Source organism: Monodon monoceros, unplaced genomic scaffold (genome assembly GCF_005190385.1).
Source record: "Monodon monoceros isolate NGI ecotype Baffin Bay Population unplaced genomic scaffold, NGI_Narwhal_1 Super_Scaffold_9, whole genome shotgun sequence".
In the NCBI taxonomy this organism is placed as follows: Eukaryota; Metazoa; Chordata; class Mammalia; order Artiodactyla; family Monodontidae; genus Monodon; species Monodon monoceros.
In genome coordinates this window covers 133,231-154,193 of record NW_021703786.1, presented here as the reverse complement: position 1 = coordinate 154,193, position 20,963 = coordinate 133,231, and the positions used below count along the sequence as shown (strand labels likewise).

Below are 20,963 nucleotides of genomic sequence, written 5' to 3'. Positions count from 1 at the left end.
TAACTTCTTCTCCAGGATGCTCTGGATACTGAGCTGAGGTCTCCTATTATACTGAAATTTTATTATGTGTACCGGCTTCTGGAGATTGGGCTGGAGCTTCCTGTTGAACTGACAAAGGTTAAACCTCCTCAGGTGGCTGTGAAGGCAGCGTTGGGACCTCATGCTGTGTTGTAGAAAATTCTGCATTAATAAGGGGCACTCAGGGCTGAGCTGAAGGCTTGCGCTGATTTGGAGAAGGACCCACCTCTGGAGTGGTTCTTTTGTTATGGTAAGCTCACATCTGCAGGTTTGACAGCGACACTGGATAAGTTTGGATGCTGAGCCTGAGGATGACTTGGAGGTGAAACTGTCATTTCATGATGCTCTGGAGGTTGAGCTGGCTGTTCTTGTTGAGTTGGAGTAGGTTCCACCTCCCCTGAAGAAGGCTCTGGAGGCTGAGCTGGTTGCTCCTGCAGGGTTGCAGAAGGTTCTATCTCCACTGGAGACAGAGATGGGATCTACTGCTGGGCTGCCAAAGATTCTGCCCCATTAGGGGGCTCTGGTGACTGAGCTGAGGCTTCCTCCTTGGCTGCAGAAATTTCAGCTTCTCCAAAAGCCTCTGAAAGCTGAGCTGGAGTCTTCTGCTGGGTTGCTGTTTGCAAGTCCTCAGGAGGCTCTGTAGGCTCAGAAGGCTGAGTCGGTTGTTCCTGTTCACTTGGAGAAAGCTCAGCTTCCACAAGAGGCTCTGGAGGTTGACCTGTGGTCTACTGCTGGGTTGGAGAAGGTTCTGTCTCCTCATTATGCTCAAGAGGTGGAGCCAGGGCCTCCTGCTGAGCTGTAGGAAATTCACCATCTGTAGTGGACTCTGGAGTGTTGGTAAGTTCCAAATTCAGAGGTTGAAGTGTAACACTGGGCAAGTTTGAATGAGCGTAACGCTGAGCACCAGGTAGACATGCTACCTCATCACTCACTGGAATTTGAAGTACATATATGTAGGGAACCCTGGAGACTGAGCTGGGCCTCTTGATGGAGTAGAGAAAGTTCAGCCTCCTCAGGGTGCTCTGCAGGCTGAGATGGGGTCTCCTGTGGACTGGAGAATGTTCAACCTCCTCGGGGCACTGTGGAGGCTGAGATGGGGCCTCCTGCTGGACTGGAGAAGGTTCAACCTCTTTAGTGACCGGTGGAGTTATGGTAAGTGCCAGATCCAGAGGTTTAACAGTTACATTGTACAAGTTTGACTGCTGGGTTTCATTTACTCCATGATGTGCTACTGGTTGAACTACAAACTCCTTAAGTGTCTCCAAAGACTGGGCTAGGACCTCCTGAGGACTTGAAGTTTCTAGTACCTCAGGGGCCTCTGAAGGCTGAGATGGATCCTCCTGCTGAAGTGGAAGTGGTTCTACTTCTTCATTGGGATCTGGATGCTGAGGCTTGTCCTCTGCCTGGGGTGAAAAAGATTCAACCTCCTCAGGGGTCTGTGGATGCTGAGCAGGGACCTCCTACTGGGTAAAGATTCAGCCTCCTCAGTGAGCTCTGGATGATGAGCTTGGGCCTCCTGCTGGGCTGGAGAAATTTCAGCTTCCTCAGGGGGCTCTGGAGGTACATCTGGGATCCCCCAAAAGTCCCTAGGTATGCTCTCCTCAGGATAAAAGGCATCCATACTGGGATCTAAATAATCACCCTGCAACTGTTGTTCTAGACCCTGAGTGTTTTTTTCAAATTGGCCTATAGTTCAAACAACAACTTTGGCAAGCCGTTGATGCTGAACTAGATCTTTCTTCAGGTTTGGTGGTGAAACAATAAACTTCATTGGTTTTGAGCTCTTACTACCTAGAGTTGGAACAAGTATTTCAAATGATTGGTGACCTTCAGCCTGATCTAGACCTATGTGTTTAGTCTTACTTTTGTGTCGAGAAGGCAGAACAAAGGGCTGATTCTGATCCCAGTCTAGCACTGGACCCGGCTCTGGGAGCTTTTGATGTTGGGTTTGCTAGTTATTCAGATCATGATGTGGAATAGCAAACTGATCTGTAGGCAGCTCTCCAACGTAATCCATGTCCAGGTATGGAACCTCAGTCTCAGTCAACTCCTGATGAGGTGGGGCCAACATCTGGACTGGAGACGAGGACACCAAGTAATTAAAGCCCCCAGCTTCTACCAGGGGTGTAAGGGCATGGGGCAATTTGGGAGGGGGTTCTTAGGCATGTGAAGACCAAGCCTCGGTCAGCCGCGGGGGGTTGGGTGTCACCTGCACGGGGTCCAGGGCCCACTCCGGAGGCTGAACTGCCTGGACTAGAAGCCACACTCGTTGCCATGTGAGGAGGGAACGTGGGGCGCAGATGCGACATAACATGCGGCGGCTCCCAGGCGCAGTGACCCAGGCCAGTGAGGAGCCGGAGTCACATCCTGCGTCCAAGCTTGAACCGCTATGCCAGCGCCGACGCGAGGGCTCACGTTAGCAACCGCGCACGCCTCCCCCGCCTAACGTCCCACCCATTATTTATGACATCTTTAGTTACACCACCGTTATTAGGTTTGTGCGGAAATCCAATCCGCGCCACCAGAGTGGGTCTTTTTCCCAGAGTCCCCAGGGCGCAAGCCATCCTTCCCCTTACAAAGGAGACAGTTACCTCCTGCCGGGGCCCTCTTCCCAACCCCTCCCTGCCCTCCCTGGCCCCAAACAATGAGGCGGGATTTGGGCTCCAGACCCGAATGACCCCAAACTCCAGCAGCCCAGGGGTGGAGGGGTGTTGGGAAGGATGCAGAGCTTCCCAAGGAAACCACAGGACGTGGCATTCTGGGAAATTCAAAAGTGCTAGTCCAGTTCTGGCAATCTGAACTCTTCCTCCTCAAAGCTGAAGTCCGGGAGACATTCTTCCTCCCTTTGGTCACACGGCTGATAAGAAAAGTAGCTGACCTGCAAAATGAGCACCAGTTATGGTGGCGGGAGGGGAACACACCTTACAATTGTTCTAAAATGTTGCCATTTCCTCCAAACTCTCAGTATTCACGTCTCATTATTCATTCACCACTCTATTATTAGGGGTTACCACTGAATCAGTGATGACTCCACAACTTCCGTAGGAGGGGTTTGGGGCAGGTGAGCAATTTATTCTGGGAAAGAGAGTCTAAAACCAAGTGAATGACCCTTTATATTAGCATGGGAAAACTTCCCCCATCCCACCTTGTCTCAACAGAGCCATTAATCTAGAAAAAACTACAGTGTCACTTTTCAGAGGTCTACCCTGTGTGCACACATGGAGAAGACACTTAGAATGTTAAAGTCAGCATGTTAAGTAATTTTCTTGAAATACTGTAACTCGCACCCAGTTTACTTTCTTCACAGTTCTTTTCATAATCTATTTAATTTTAGTCCTTTTTAATTGTCTGGTACACCTTTAACACCTAAACTCCAAGAGAGAAGTAGATTCATCTTATTTCCAGTACCTAGCACATAATGGTTTCTGAATGGAACTGATTCCAAGATTGGCCTCATTTAGGAATGGATCTGTTTTTATAATCGGGTTTCTGAAATCTTTAGTATCAATACGGAATCCTTTCCTCCTACATTACACAGGAAGCTAGACTTCTTAAAGCCCAAACATGGATAAGTTTGAAGTTTCCTTGACTAATTTAAATTGAATTAAAATAATTATTTTTTATGGGAAAAACTATCAAAATATCTACATTTTTCAGAACACAACCACCTTTTCTTTCTCTACTTTCTTCCCTTCAAAACAAACTTTGCAACATTGGGGTGAGTTAAATAATCAGCAATCTAGCCCCAAATAAAGCTCTCAATGACATGAAATGCATTTTTTGCTTCTTTTTAATAAAAATATTAAATGCACTACATTAATGTTTTCTTTTAGAAATTACATTAACAACTTAATCCCTAATTCGAGGCATCCATATAATTGATTTACAGAAAGGTTCTTCAGCAAAATATTTAACACAAGATATATATATGATTATGAGATTTGGGTTATACACCTTACTTGAAAGACATGAATAGGTTTTAAACTCTGTAGCATAATCACACTTAAGGCCATAGTTACTTTGTTCCCAAATCCCTGCAATTCTATTTGAGGGGAGTTCTAAAAGGCCTGTGTCTTCTTCTGTGTCCACAACTGTAGACGTACACTGATGGCCCTCAATCCTGCTCTCCAAACTTCAAATAAGGGGCCAGAGACAAGGCTTGGGACTTGGAAAAGTCCTAGAAATTCCCTGCCTCAAAAGCAGTTTCAGAGTTTCACATTATCCTAAGGATGACAGAGCTGAGTAGACATGCCAAAGTCTTCCAAATCCTGCTGGTTATTTTGAATTATGGCTACACTGGCTGTGTACCCCTTGAGTTTTTATCTCCACATACTTGAATTAAATCCTGTAGTTCCTCTTCGTTTCTAGCACCTGTGACCTCTTCACAGGGTCTCTCTTCCACAGCTATTTTACCATTTTCTGAAATAAAGTTAACAAGGATCAATTCAGAAGTGTTCTTGTTCTAAAACTTCCTGTATACAATGGTAGCACCCAATAATTAGACATCCTTTTGATTTCTAAAAGCAGAAAATAAGAGCATTTTCCTAGAAGTTCCCTCATCTGACACTTTAGTTTTTATCATAATTATTTGTGAAAAAATATATAAGAAATATCAACTTTGGTTCAAAAACTGTTATGATCTTAGAAATAAGAACTAAGAAATAATGACATAGGAATTAAAGCTGTGGAAACAAAAATGTTCAATCACAATACAATTACATAGTAAGGTGTGAGGTGGGGGTCAAAGTGAGTTCAAACCTGTGATACATGCCACTGGACTATAATAGATACTTCATATTAGAAGCAAGGCAAGTGCCTACTCCTTGGGAACAAAATTCTACCAGATACAATGAACAAAACTTTGGAGACAGAGACAGAGAGAATTTGAACACTCCACTAGCAGCAACTGGCCCATGTACCTTTTGGACAATACAGCTTTCCTCAAGGCAAGCTAGAGCCACCAGGCTTTTTGGTCTAAAAAAAAGTTTTGAGTACATATAAGGAATACCTTGGCATATTAGGAACAAACAACCCAGACATTTTAGTTTGGTTCTTAAATGTTGTTACCCAGATTTGACAGCTGATGGAGATTTTGCCTGATGACCAGGGAAGTCAAGCTTCCTTGGAAGGATTGCCCAGGCTGGAAGGCCAAGACCAATCCAAGGTCAACTCTTACAAGCAAATAAGGTCTCTGACAACTTAGCTAGGATTTCTCAGTCTCTAAGCCTGCAGGGCTGTGAAGCAGGTGAGCAATTCTCTTCAGGGAATCTACTAATCATAAAGTTTCCTTTGGGCACTGCCTGTGACATTCTCACTGCTATATAACTCGATAGGGAACACAATCAATGCTCTTCAGCAGCATGACAACTTTCAAGGCTCACAAAAACGTAGCCGATTATTATATAAGAATTATATTCACCCAATGTATCAGAAATGAAAGCTGAAATTAAATTGACTCCAAAAACATAATCTAATAAACTCTTCAACAAAAAAACAACAATAATATTAATAATAGTCAATATATATTGTCTGCTTACTATGTTTCAGGCATAGTTCTAAGCTTTTTACATTCATCATTTCATTTACTCTTACAATATCCCCCATTTGGTGGTAAGCTGAATTACTAACCCTATTTGCAGATAAAGAAATTGCAGCTTAGAGATATTAAATACCTTCAAATGTCTCTGGCTAGAAAAAACTAAAATTGCGACAACAGCAACAAAACAATCTAAGACACAAAGTTAGGACTCAAACACAGGTGTCCAAGACTTATAATCACTACACTATTCTGTATGATAAGCAAGCAATTGAGGAAGAACTGGATCAAACACTTTCTGTATGAACTGAGGCAAGTCATTCTACATCTAAACACTGGGGACAATAATATTCACTGTCGTTTTTCTCATAAATGCCATAAAGAACAAATTTAAGACTGCTGCTGTGAAAGCATCTGGTGAATGAAAGAATATGTAATGTTTTAGATAACCATTATTTTCATCCAATTAACTTTTCAAATAAGTTTATTTGCTCACTGAAACTGAAGCACTTCAAGGACAATCAAAAAGTTCTTACCTAAAACCACTATCAGCAGTTTCTGGAATGCACCTGTCATAGCCTTCTGAATAGCAAGCTTCTGGGTTACCTTCCTTTTCATAAGGAATGATAATGACCCTAAATCCAACAAAAAAAGATGAATTTAAAATGCCTATCTGAATAACTGATTTCTAGGTTATACGTTTAAAACTAAAAATGCATCTGTGATTCTTAGATCATTATCTTAGTGATTAAGGGCAGGCACAACACTGGGGTATGGTTGAATGTCTCTGTTGTAGGTATACCCTGGCATGGCATATTTTTACTGCTCAGATCTATTCTCAAAGTTCCTATAATACTTGATGGTAAATGCAAACCAAGAACGTGCCACAAATCTCATATTACTCACAGATTTCAAATGGACAAGCTGAGGCTACACTGCTACAGACCCTGCTCTCCTGGGCGTAAAGGGCTGGATTCATACAGTGAGATAGAGTTGGTGGTAGTGCAGATGATCTGGCCTCTCCTCAACCATCACCCACTCAGGTGGATGGTGGAGCCTCCTCCACTCCATTCGCTAACAGCCCTGCCTCTGACTTAAAACCCTAAGCCCAAGTGCCATTGATTCTAAGAGAAAACTCAGTACCAATAGGAATCCCCTTTCTAGGGATCTACATTTACTTTTTCTGCTTAGGCCCTTCTATAGAAGGCAAAGGACTGAACATTTACACAAGAGTTTATTTCAATATTTTTTTTCCAACAGCAACAAAAAGTTACTTTAATATTCTTGTGTCCACAGTTAACAAAATCAGGTAAGCAGAGCCCCCTGTTAGATTTTAGCCTCGTTTACTTTTTGTCTGGATGTTTGAATCATTATACCTGGACCAAGAGAGTGGCACTGGGAATGGAGAGGAAGGGACATAAAGCAGACATGCTTTAAAGAAAGAATCCAAGAGAACTCGGCCCTAACTATTCACAGGAAATGGAGAAGAAGGGCAAATTAGAGTTGATTCCAGACTTTCAAGCCAGGGTGACAAGGAATGGTGATCCATTGCCAAGACGCTGAAGTGATGGGCACAGGGCGGTGAGCTATCGGGGGTAAGGAGTTTGGTGAGTTGTCCTGGAGAGCAACTCTCATTTTCCTCCTCTCACCTCCAGGGCTTATGATGAATCTTCTGAGCCTGTGAACACCAACGTGGTCCTGCGGTATGATGGGCTGATCACCTGGGATGCACCAGCCATCACCAAAAGCTCCTGTGTGGTGGATGTCACCTACTTCCCCTTTGATAATCAGCAGTGCAACCTGACCTTTGGTTCCTGGACCTACAATGGCAATCAGGTGGATATATTCAATGCCCTGGACAGCGGAGACCTCTCCGACTTAATCAAAGATGTAGAGTGGGAGGTGCATGGCATGCCTGCTGTGAAGAATGTGATCTCCTATGGCTGCTGCTCTGAGCCTTACCTGATGTGACATTCACTCTCCTTCTAAAGTGGCGGTCCTCTTTCTATATCGTCAACCTCCTCATCCCATGTGTCCTCATATCTTTTCTGGCTCCCTTGAGTTTTTATCTCCCAGCAGCCTCTGGGGAGAAGGTCTCCCTGGGAGTGACCATACTGTTGGCCGTGACAGTATTTCAGCTCATGGTGGCAGAGATCATGCCAGCCTCAGAGAATGTCCCTCTGATAGGTGACTTCAAGTGTCTTACACTTTGAGTCAGCACTGTGGTAAATGGGGTATCTGTATCTTTAAACTCCTAACAATGAGGTCAACTTCAGACTCAACACAGGCTGTCACATACTTCATTTGGTGTCTTCAGTTGGCACCTTTGAAAAGAGATGTGGCTGTTGGAAACAAAGCTGGTCTTGTTGTCTCCAGGTTTACCCAAAAGAGGAATGAGAGCAATATGGTATAGAGCAGTGGTTCTCAGAGTATGGTCTCTGGACCCACAGCATTAGCATCATTTTATTTTATATATTTATTTATTTTTTTGCTTGGGGAACATTTTATTTTTTATTTTTATTATTTTTTATTGGAGTATAATTGCTTTACAATGGTGTGTTAGCTTCTGCTTCACAAAAAAATGAATCAGTTATATATATACATATGTTCCCATATCTCTTCCCTCTTGTGTCTTCCTCTCTCCTACCCTCCCTATCCCACCCCTCCAGGCGGTCACAAAGCACCGAGCTGATCTCTCTGTGCTATGCGGCTGCTTCTCACTAGCTATTTACCTTACGTTTGGTAGTGTGTATATGTCCATGCCTCTCTCTCGCTTTGTCACAGCTTACCCTTTCTCCTCCCCATATTCTCAAGTCCATTCTCTAGTAAGTCTCTGTCTTTTTTACTGTTTTACTCCTAGTTTCTTCATGACATTCTTTTTTCTTAAATTCCATATATATGTGTTAGCATACGGTATTTGTCTCTCTCTTTCTGACTTACTTCACTCTGTATGACAGACTCTAGGTCTATCCACCTCATTACAAATAGCTCAATTTCGTTTCTTTTTATGGCTGAGTAATATTCCATTGTATATATGTGCCACATCTTCTTTATCCATTCATCCGATGATGGGCACTTAGGTTGTTTCCATCTCTGGGCTATTGTAAATAGAGCTGCAATGAACATTTTGGTACATGACTCTTTTTGAATTTTGGTTGTCTCAGGGTATATGCCCAGTAGTGGGATTGCTGGGTCATATGGTAGTTCTATTTGTAGTTTTTCAAGGAACCTCCATAATTTTCTCCACAGTGGCTGTATCAATTTACATTCCCACCAACAGTGCAAGAGGGTTCCCTTCTCTCCACACCCTCTCCAGCATTTATTGTTTCTAGATTTTTTGATGATGGCCATTCTGACTGGTGTGAGATGATATCTCATTGGAGCTTTGATGTGCAATTCTCTAATGATTAGTGATATTGAGCATACTTTCATGTGTCTGTTGGCAGTCTGTATATTTTCTTTGGAGAAATGTCTATTTAGGTTTTCTGCCCATTTTTGGATTGGGTTGTTTGTTTTTTTGTTATTAAGCTGCATGAGCTGCTTATAAATTTTGGACATTAATCCTTTGTCAGTTGCTTCATTTACAAATATTTTCTCCCATTCTGAGGGTTGTCTTTTGGTCTTCTTTATGGTTTCCTTTGCTGTGCAAAAGCTTTGAAGTTTCATTAGGTCCCATTCGTTTATTTTTGTTTTTACTTCCATTTGTCTAGGAGGTGGGTCAAAAAGGACCTTGCTGTGATTTATGTCATAGAGTGCCCTGCCTATGTTTTCCTCTAAGAGTTTGATAGTTTCGGGCCTTACATTTAGGTCTTTAATCCATTTTGAGCTTATTTTTGTGTATGGTGTTAGGGAGTGATCTAATCTCATATTTTTACATGTACCTGTCCAGTTTTCCCAGCACCACTTATTGAAGAGGCTGTCCTTTCTCCACTGTACATTCCTGCCTCCTTTATCAAATATAAGGTGACCATATGTGCGTGGGTTTATCTCTGGGCTTTCTATCCTGTTCCATTGATCTATCTTTCTGTTTTTGTGCCATTACCATACTGTCTTGATTACTGTAGCTTTGTAGTATAGTCTGAAGCCAGGGAGCCTGATTCCTCCAGCTCCATTTTTCGTTCTCAAGATTGCTTTGGATATTCTGGGTCTTTTGTGTTTCCATACAAATTGTGAAATATTTTGTTCTAGTTCTGTGAAAAATGCCAGTGGTAGTTTGATAGGGATTGCATTGAATCTGTAGATTGCTTTGGGTAGTAGAGTCATTTTCACAATGTTGATTCCTCCAATCCAAGAACATGGTATATCTCTCCATCTATTTGTATCATCTTTAATTTCTTTCATCAGTGTCTTATAATTTTCTGCATACAGGTCTTTTGTCTCCTTAGGTAGGTTTATTCCTGGATATTTTATTCTTTTTGTTGCAATGGTAAATGGGAGTGTTTTATTAATTTCACTTTCAGATTTTTCATCATTAGTGTATAGGAATGCAAGAGATTTCTGTGCATTAATTTTGTATCCTGCTACTTTACCAAATTCATTGATTAGCTCTAGAAGTTTTCTGGTAGCATCTTTAGGATTCTCTATGTATAGTATCATGTCATCTGCAAACAGTGACAGCTTTACTTCTTCTTTTCCGATTTGGATTCCTTTTATTTCCTTTTCTTCTCTGATGGCTGTGGCTAAAACTTCCAAAACTATGTTGAATAAGAGTGTTGAGAGTGGGCAACCTTTTCTTGTTCCTGATCTTAGTGGAAATGCTTTCAGTTTTTTACCATATAGACGATGTTGACTCTGGTCTTGTCATATATGGCCTTTACTATGTTGAGGAAAGTTCCCTCTATGCCTACTTTCTGTAGGCTTTTTGTCATAAATGGGTGTTGAATTTTGTCAAAAGCTTTCTCTGCATGTATTGAGATGATCATATGGTTTTTCTCCTTCAATTTGCTAATATGGTGTATCACGTTGATTGATTTGCATATATTAAAGAATCCTTGCATTCCTGGAATAAACCCCACTTGATCATGGTGTATGATCCGTTTAATGTGGTGTTGGATTCTGTTTGTTAGTATTTTGTTAAGGATTTTTGCATTTATGTTCATCAGTGATATTGGCCTGTAGTTTTCTTTCTTTGTGACATCCTTGTCTGGTTTTGGTATCAGGGTGATGGTGGCCTCGTAGAATGAGTTTGGGAGTGTTCCTCCCTCTGCTATATTTTGGAAGAGTTTGAGAAGGATAGGTGTTAGCTCTTCTCTACATGTTTGATAGAATTCGCCTGTGAAGCCATCTGGTCCTGCACTTTTGTTCGTTGGAAGATTTTTAATCACAGTTTCAACTTCAGTGCTTGTGATTGGTCTGTTCATATTTTCTATTTCTTCCTGATTCAGTCTTGGCAGGTTGTGCATTTCTAAGAATTTGTCCATTTCTTCCAGGTTGTCCATTTTATTGGCATGGAGTTGCTTGTAGTAATCTCTCATGATCTTCTGTATTTCTGCAGTGTCAGTTGTTACTTCTCCTTTTTCATTTCTAATTCTATTAATTTGAGTCTTGTCCCTTTTTTTCTTGATGAGTCTAGCTAATGCTTGATCAATTTTGTTTATCTTCTCAAAGAACCAGCTTTTAGTTTTATTGATCTTTGCTATCGTTTCCTTCATTTCTTTTTCATTTATTTCTGATCTGATTTTTGTGAATTCTTTCCTTCTGCTAACTTTGGGGTTTTTTCTTCTTCTTTATCTAATTGCTTTAGGTGCAAGGTTAGGTTGTTTATTCGAGATGTTTCCTGTTTCTTAAGGTAGGATTGTATTGCTATAAACTTCCCTCTTAGAACTGCTTTTTCTGCATCCCATAGGTTTTGGGTCGTCTTGTCTCCACTGTCATTTGTTTCTAGTTATATTTTGATTTCCTCTTTGATTTCTTCAGTGATCACTTCGTTACTAAGTAGTGTATTGTTTAGCCTCCATGTGTTTGTATTTTCTACAGATCTTTTCCTGTAATTGATATTTAGTCTCATATTGTTGTGGTTGGAAAAGATACTTGATACAATTTCAATTTTCTTAAATTTACCAAGGCTTGATTTGTGACCCAAGATATGATCTATCCTGAAGAATGTTCAATGAGCACTACAGAAAAATGTGTGTATTCCGTTGTTTTTGGATGGAATGTCCTATAAATATCAATTAAGTCCATGTTGTTTAATGTATCATTTAAAGCTTGTGTTTCCTTATTTTCATTTTAGATGATCTGTCCATTGGTGAAAGTGGGGTGTTAAAGTCCCCTACTATGAATGTGTTACTGTCGATTTCTCCTTTTATGGCTGTTAGTATTTGCCTTATGTATTGAGGTGCTCCTATGTTGGGTGCATAAATATTTACAATTGTTATATCTTCTTCTTGGATCGATCCCTTTATCATTGTGTAGTGTCCTTCTTTGTCTCTTCCAATAGTCTTTATTTTAAAGTCTATTTTGTCTGATATGAGAATTGCTACTCCAGCTTTCTTTTGGTTTCCATTTGCATGGAATAACTTTTTCCATCCCCTCACTTTCAGTCTGTATGTGCCCCTAGGTCTGAAGTGGGTCTCTTGTAGACAGCATATATATGGCTTTTGTTTTTGTATCCATTGAGCCAAGCTGTGTCTTTTGGTGGGAGCATTTAATCCATTTACATTTAAGGTAATTATTGATATGTATGTTCCTATTCCCATTTTATTAATTGTTTTGGGTTCATTATTGTCGGTCTTTTCCTCCTCTTGTGTTTCTTCCCTAGAGATGTTCCTTTAGCAGTTGTTGTAGAGCTGGTTTGGTGGTGCTGAACTCTTTGAGATTTTGCTTGTCTGTAAAGGTTTTAATTTCTCCATCAAATCTGAATGAGATCCTTGCTGGGTAGAGTAGTCTTGGTTGCAGGTTTTTCTCCTTCATCACTTTCAGTATGTCCTGCCACTCCCTTCTGGCTTGTAGGGTTTCTGCTGAGAGATCAGCTGTTAACCTTATGGGGATTCCCTTGTGTGTTATTTGTTGGTTTTCCCTTGCTGCTTTTAATATGCTTTCTTTGTATTTAATTTTTGACAGTTTGATTAATATGTGTCTTGGCATATTTCTCCTTGGATTTATCCTGTATGGGACTCTCTGTGCTTCCTGGACTTGATTAACTATTTCCTTTCCCATATTAGGTTTTCAACTATAATCTCTTCAAATATTTTCTCAGTCCCTTTCTTTTTCTTTTCTTCTTCTGGAACCCCTTTAATTCAAATGTTGGTGCATTTAATGTTGTCCCAGAGGTCTCTGAGACTGTCCTCAGTTCTTTTCATTCTTTTTTCTGTATTCTGCTCTGCAGTAGTTATTTCCACTATTTTATCTTCCAGGTCACTTTTCCGTTCTTCTGCCTCAGTTATTCTGTTATTGATCCCATCTAGAGTATTTTTAATTTCATTTATTGTGTTGTTCATCGTTGTTTGCTTCATCTTTAGTTCTTTTAGGTCTTTGTTAAACGTTTCTTGTATTTGGTCTATTCTATTTCCAAGATTTTGGATCATCTTTACTATCATTATTCTGATTCTTTTTCAGGTAGACTGCCTATTTCCTCTTCATTTGTTAGTTCTGGTGGGTTTTTATCTTGCTCCTTCATCTGCAGTGTGTTTTTCTGTCTTCTCATTTTGCTTATCTTACTGTGTTTGGGGTCTCCTTTTTGCAGGCTACAGGTTCGTAGTTCCTGTTGTTTTTGGTGTCTGTCCCCAGTGGCTAATGTTGGTTCAGTGGGTTGTGTAGGCTTCCTGGTGGAGGGGACTAGTGCCTGTGTTCTGGTGGATGAGGCTGGATCTTATCTTTCTGGTGGGCAAGTCCACGTCTTGTGGTGTGTTTTGGGGTGTCTGTCGACTTATTATGATTTTGGGCAGCCTCTCTGCTAATGGGTGGGGTTGTGTTCCTGTCTTGCTAGTTGTTTGGCATAGGATGTCCAGCACTGTAGCTTGCTGGTCGTTGAGTAAAGCTGGGTGCTGGTGTTGAGATGGAGTTCTCTGGGAGATTTTCACCATTTGATATTATGTGGAGCTGGGACATCTCTTGTGGACCAGTGTCCTGAAGTTGGCTCTCCCACCTCAGAGGCACAGCACTAACTCCTGGCTGCAGCACCAAGAGCCTTTCATCCACACGGCTCAGAAGAAAAGGGAGAAAAAGTAGAAAGAAAGAATTAGTAGAATGAGAAAGAAAGAAAGAAAGAAAGAAGGGAGGGAGGGTGGGAGGGAGGGAGGGAGGGAGGAAGGAAGGAAGGAAGGAAGGAAGGAGGGAAGGATGGAAAAAAAGACGATAAAGTAAAATAAATTAATTAAGGTAAAATACAATAATATTATTAAAATAAAATAAATAACTATTAAGTGGGGAAAAAAAACAAAAAAATGGATGGATTGAACCCTGGAACAAATGGTGGAAGCAAAGCTATACAGACAAAATCTCACACAGAAGCATACACATATACACTCACAAAAAGAGGAAAAGGGGAAAAAATCATAAATCCTGCTCTCAAAGTCCATCTCCTCAATTTGGATGATTCGTTGTCTAAAGGAGGGAAGGAAGGAAAGAAAGAGTGAAGATAAAGTAAAATAAAATAAAGTTATTAAAAAAATAATTATAAAGGAAAAATTTTAAACAAAAAAACAAACAAAAACGGACGGATAGAACCCTAGGAAAATAGTGGAAGCAAAGCTATACAGACAAAATCTCACACAGAAGCATACACATACACACTCACAAAAAAGGAAAAGGGGAAAAAATAATAAATCTTGCTCTCAAAGTCCACCTCCTTAATTTGGGATGATTCTTTGTCTATTTATGTATTCCACAGATGCAGGGTACATCTAGTTGATTGTGGAGCTTTAATCCGCTGCTTCTGAGGCTGCTGGGAGAGATTTCCCTTTCTCTTCTTTGTTTTCACAGCTCCCAGGGGCTCAGCTTTGGATTTGGCCCCGCCTCTGCGTGTAGATCGCTGGAGGGCGTCTGTTCTTTGCTCTGACAGGATGGGGTTAAAGGAGCCGCTGATTCCGAGGCTCTGGCTCACTCATGCCAGGGGGTAGGGAGGGTCACGGAGTACAGGGCGAGCCTGCGGCGGCAGAGGCCGGCATGACATTGCACCAGCCTGAGGGGCGCCGTGCGTTCTCCCAGGGGAGTTGTCCCTGGATCCCGGGACCCTGGCAGTGGCGGGCTGCACAGGCTCCCAGGAAGGGGGGTGTGGATAGTGACCTGTGCTCACACACAGGCTTCTTGGTGGCGACCGCAACAGCCTTAGCGTCTTATGCTCGTCTCTGGGGTCCGCGCTTTTAGCCGCGGCTCGCGCCCGTCTCTGGAGCTCCTTTAAGCAGTGCTCTGAATCCCCTCTCCTCGCGCACCAGGAAACAAAGAGCGAAGAAAAAGTCTCTAGCCTCTTCGGCAGGTCCAGACTTTTCCCCGGACTCCCTCCCAGCCAGCCATGGTGCACTAACCCCCTTCAGGCTGTGTTCACACCGCCAACCCCAGTCCTCTCCCTGCACTCCGACCGAAGCCCAAGCCTCAGCTCCCAGCCCCGCTCACTCCGGCGGGGGAGCAGACAAGTCTCTCGCGCTGATGAGTGCCGGTCGGCACCGATCCTCTATGCGGGAATCTATCCACTTTGCCCTCCGCACCCCTGTTGCTGTGCTCTCCTCTGCGGCTCCGAAGCTCCCCTCCTCTGCCACTCGCAGTCTCTGCTCACGAAGGGGCTTCCTAGTGTGTGGAAACCTTTCCTCCTTCACAGCTCCCTCCCACTGGTGCAGGTCCTGTCCCTATCCTTTGGTCTCTGTTTATTCTTTGTTCTTTTGCCCTACCCAGGTATGTGGGGGGTTTCTTGCCTTTTTGGAGGTCTGAGGTCTTCTGCCAGTGTTCAGTAGGTGTTCTGTAGGAGTTGTTCCACGTGTAGATGTATTTCTGGTGTATCTGTGGGGAGGAAGGTGATCTCCGCGTCTTACTCTTCCGCCATCTTCCCGGAAGTCATCTGTTTCAATCTTTAGACAATGATTTTTTGGGGATAACTGAAGGCCAGAAGACATCTGTATTTGAAGGACTATTTAGCACAAATTATTAACCAAAAAAAACCTAACTAATTTTCCCTCCTCCTAAGCTTCTTGGCAGTCGGTCAGTTCTAAAATTCTAAAGTTTATGGTGGTGTCAGGTATTGCCTAAGATAAAAACCTATATTGTCAGGCAGAAAAATTCTGCCCAGGGTTTTAGTTGCTTAGCAAAGGTGATGATGTTTGAAAAGTTGCGTTTCAGAAAGAAAGGAAAAAAGAGAAATCCCACTCCCTCACCTTGGCACACACACACATACTGGAAAACAGACCTTCCTCCAACTTATCCAAATGTTCCTCAGCCATGCCAACTCCAGAACTCCTGCACTCATGGGAGGGGAACGCCACCCCTAATCACAGAAGAACTTCAGGCTTTGCTTTGGAAGTGGTGTCACAATATCTTCATTTTCCCTTTCTTCAAGGTTAGAAATATCCTGAAGCTCTTAGGATTTTGAATTAAAGCCTAGACTTCAACATATTCTGTTGTTATAAATAAACTCCAACAATCCCAGGTAATAGTTTAGGTATTCTATAGCTTCAAAATCAAGTGAGACTTGCAAATGAATGACTAGATATGGACAACTATTCTTTATTATATACCATACAAATACTGGAGAAAATTATGAAACCACCATCCAAGTCATTGAGATTATCACTAATTCTAGGTGGCAGGCCAATGCTCAGATACTTCCATGTGGAAGCCTCTCACACATCCTCCCCATAGCCCTGTTCTATTCTTCTCTCTAAAGTCTAGGAGTTCAATGTTGAAAGGAGTCTGGTTAGTCAAAGAAAATCTACAGAGTTTACATTGATGATCCTTTTTGACCACCCATGGAAACCAAAGTAGTAATTTGACAATTCTTGGCATCTGGAGCTGTTTAGGGCAAGTGTATTATGTTCAACCGTCTTATGTCTAGTGCCGAAATGAACCTAAAGACATAAAAGACCTAAAATTATCACAACCCTACATAGAGACTTATTTTGGATATACCTGAGATTTATCAATACCAATTTCATAGAGTGGTTGTGAAGATTAAGTAGGACATTTTAAGCAATGAGTTCACAGTGAGCCCTAAATAAATGTTATTTATTACTTTTAAGTCAGTACTTTTCTGCATCATTTCCAGGGCCCCTGATTAACCGGAAGGTTCCCTGACCTCTGGTGGTGAAAGTGATGATGAAAGCAACCAAAGAAGCCCAGCAGAAGCCTATTATGGGGCCGGGGGTAAGCAAAGGAAGTGAACTGTTTTAGTTGTCTCATCCTGTAGCTCCTGCTTGAGAATATGACCTGAAGAGGAGATAAGATGGGCCTGCCACTGAATTAGGACCTTAATCTGTAGCACCCCCTTCCCATGTTACTAATGCCTGTTAGAAGAGGGAAGACATATACGTCTATAAATGTAAATAAAGCAACCAAAAGAATTAGAGGTTCATCTGCATTAACAAGCTTCTTTGAAAGTGCAAATATTTCCAGTCTTAACTCCCTAAATCATTTACATATTACTGTGGATTTTTTACATCACTAGTTCTTTCTTAAATGTCTATTTCCACTTTGAACAGGGTGTAGTATATAAATATAGTCATAAAATTCAAATAATACAAATAAAGTGAAAGCATTGTTACTTCTTTATTGATTTGTTTGTGCATCTTCCTCTGTCACTAGTTTATGAACTCCTTAAGTGCTTGAAGGAACCATATATTATTCTTTCCTTATTACCAGAAACAAGCATAGATCTTGGCATATAATAGAGGAGTGATGGTCTGGTGACTGAGTGAATGAATGAGTACATAAGAAAATGAAATTACTTTCTCCAACTGAAGCTGCCTGCTGGGAAGGAGAAATGAAGACTAATTTTTAAATATTGAGTGTTGCATGGGAGGCTAGGCTCTGTATGGTGAGTCATAATGGAGCTGTCCTGGACAATTACGAAGCTTCAGAAGGGCTCTGAGCTCCTGGGTAGTAGAGACAGCTGACGTCTGGGATAACCTTGCCACAGTTCTTGCTGGCAAACTTCGTGCTACTGAGAAAAACTCAGATACATTAGGCCTTTCCTTCATTTTATTTTAAGATGTTATTCTCTTTTCTGTATTTTTTAAAAATGCAGGGGAAAAAAGATAAGAAATATGTATACCTGCCAATGAGTTAAAGAACAGAGATTTGGAACTTCCCTGCTGCTGCAGTGGTTAAGACTCCATGCTCCCAATGCAGGGGGCCCGGGTTCCATCCCTAGTCAAGGAACTAGGTCTCACATGCATGCTGAAACTAAGAGTTCATATGCCACAGTTAAGGAGGCTGTGAGCCACAACGAAAGGAGCCTGCCTGCTGCAACTGGTGAGCCCACATGCCGCAAATGTGGAGCCCTTGAGCTGCAACTAAGGAGCCTGCCCGCTGCAACTAAGACCCGGTGCAACCAAATAAATAAATAAATAAAATTTAAAAAGAACACATAATTAAAGTAGATAACAATTTCGGGGGTGTGGGTACTAAACTAAGGCTCTGCATCAAATAAAGAAATCTAATACGAATGTCCTTTCCTCTCAACACTACAGTGACTTGTAGAAATTTTTCTTCATTATTTTATCAGTGATGGGCTTTATGCTGTGAAAATCTCAGAACCTAAGCTTATGCAATGGTCTTAATGTCCAATATAAGAAAAGAATTCATTACTCACAACTGATACCACGTAACTGTTTCATAATCTTTCCAGGATCATCTGTAATATCTGAGTGGTTATGTGAAATGGTTGCAGGGTCCGCAAATTAAGGAATGTCTGACACAAAATCATTTCAATCCCAGGGAGTACACCCAGGATTGAAGAGGGTGTTAAACAGGGTACAGAAATGGGAGGTAGTGTACCTGGAGTCACATCTGAGGAGAGTTCTCAGATTCAATAAAGGTGAAATTAGTGAGTAAAGAAATATGGGTGAGAATAAGCAGCAAGGTCAGTAGGAAGTAGCCAGAGCAAGAAGCCAATCAGAGAAGACACACAATTATAAAGTGAAAGGTCTGGGAAATCTAAGCCTCACTCACTTATTCAGAAGAAGTGAAAAGGTCCTTGAAAAAGGAATGGTGGCTGAATGGAGGCACAAATTCTGGGGAAGTAAAATTGGATGGCATATTGATATGGAATAAGTTTTCTACAGTGCATTAAAGAATATTTTAATGATTCTCTGGAATCTGAAGGGGGTTCTGAATAGGCAGTTTGAGAGTGATGATGATGATGAAGCCTCCTTTACGTTACATCTGACAAAAGTTTGGCAAGCTCAGGACTTCCCTGGTGGCAGAGTGGTTAAGAGTCTGCCTTCCAATGCAGGGGACACGAGTTCGATACCTGGTCAGTGAAGATCCCACATGCCGCAGAGCAGCTAAGCCCGTGTGCCACAACTACTGAGCCTGTGCTCTAGAGCCCGTGAACCACAATTACTGAAGCTCACATGCCTAGAACCCGTGCTCCGCAACAAGAGAAGCCATCGCGATGAGAAGCCCACGCACCGCAACGAAGAGCAACCCCCGCTCACCGCAACTAGAGAAAGCCGGGGTGCAGCAACAAGACCCAATGCAGCCAAAAATTAATTAATTAATTAAAAAAAAAATTTTGTCAACCTCACACATTTAAAATCCACATAAAAGTAAATATAAGGAAGACTCTTGTGAAGATTTCTTAAATTAAGGGGCAGCATAAAATGACATGGGGTTTAACGTCAGTCAACTTTGCATTTGGCCTCTAGTTTCCACATTTACTGTCATGAACTTTAAGTAAATCACTTAACCATCCTGATTTCGAGTTTCTTCATCTAAAAATAAGAAAGAAAGAACTGGAGAACTGGGGGATCGGTGGAGCAGTGCATCTGAGAGCATTCTGTACACCACAGTGCTGTACAAAAGCTGGCCATTTTTTCCCCCCCTGGGATCTTAGTTCCCTGACCAGGGATTGAATCCGGGCCCTCAGCAGTGAAAGTGCAGAGTCCTAACCACTGGACCGCCAGGGAATTCCCGATGGCCAATTAGCTTTAAATTCAGCACTTCATCCCAGTAGAGCGACGAATTCCACATTTGGACCCATCTTCACTGGAGATGTGTGAAAAAGCTGCTTCTGGTTGCATGCCTTTTGGGCTCTGTGGGCATCCCTTGCTGAATAAAACTTGATGATGGCATAGAACCCAGGACCGGCCACTGCTGCGTTTGCGAAGACTTGGACCGACTACAGAAGGCCGAAGGGGAGAAGACTGTGAACAGAGAATGTTGTAGGCTGGTCCCACGCTAAGTAAGTGCAGGAAATTTCACGCCCAGGAAACCAAAATACCCATTCCCTTATATTCTGCCAGCCCTTCGGCACAGGTAACTGTGGTGGGCCTGCAACTCCAAACACTTCTCATTTCATGAACAATTTTCCCTCTGAAATCCTTAGCTCCGAGAAGCATTAGGAGGCAATGCCGTCAGTTGGGAACTATCTCTCAAAAATCTATGGGGGCGAGCTGGCTGCTCAGGTTGGCTCTATAACTAAGAGTCCTCTCAGCGGAGACCACAGGCAGATGAGGTACCGAAGCAGTCCCAGTTACTGGGGCGCGGGGCGGCTTCCTCCACACCTCCCTCTGCCCCGGCTCGGCTCACTTGCAAGGTCTCGGCCGTGGGTCCAGAGCTCAGCTCCCACACCAGCAAGGTTTTGTCACCACCGATGGCAACCACAAAAGGTACCAAATCCACCATCCTACCTTCACCCCGCATGTGCGGCTCGGGGCGCAAGCGGACTGTGCCTGCACACACGAGCCCACGCTTTTTAAAAAGTTAGTGCCAATAAATCTAGTATATAGAAAAATAGTTGAAGGCCCCTGAGTGTTTTGTGGATAGAAAAGCTTGAGATTCAGAGCAAATACAGAGCTGGACAGTCTAAGAATAAACTACCGCTCCCATCCATTAGAAGGGCTAGGTAGCAGCTTCTGGTTATGGAACCAGAAACTCTCAGGTGCCAAATAGGACATGAAACAGTATCACTTTTACTATTTATAAAATTGCAGAAACAAACAAAATAAACAATAATATATTTACACCTGTCCTATAAGACAAAGGGTACTTAAGACCTAATGAATATAAAATCAGTTTACAAACTAGGATGCACTATATGAATAAGTTCTCATTTGCAGAGAGCACAGCATGGGATATGTGGCCATTAATGATAATTCCCTTCTCCTTTCCATTCCTTTCTCTTGTTCCTTCATGTATGTGGATCAGTTACATTATTAAGCTAACAATGTAACTGAGCTATTATTAGCTTAATAATGTAACCAATAGTCTAATTTTTAGCAAGGGGGTAGTTCTTAGAAACTTAGGGAGCTGGAACTCTGAA

The 20,963-nt window shown here is 42.1% G+C and overlaps 1 pseudogene; it reads right to left on the bottom strand.

Annotated features, from left to right (window-relative positions):
* Positions 1-2,794: 2,794 nt before the first annotated feature.
* LOC114889159 lies at positions 2,795-20,326 on the bottom strand (annotated as a pseudogene).
* Between the last annotated feature and the right edge of the window lie 637 nt (positions 20,327-20,963).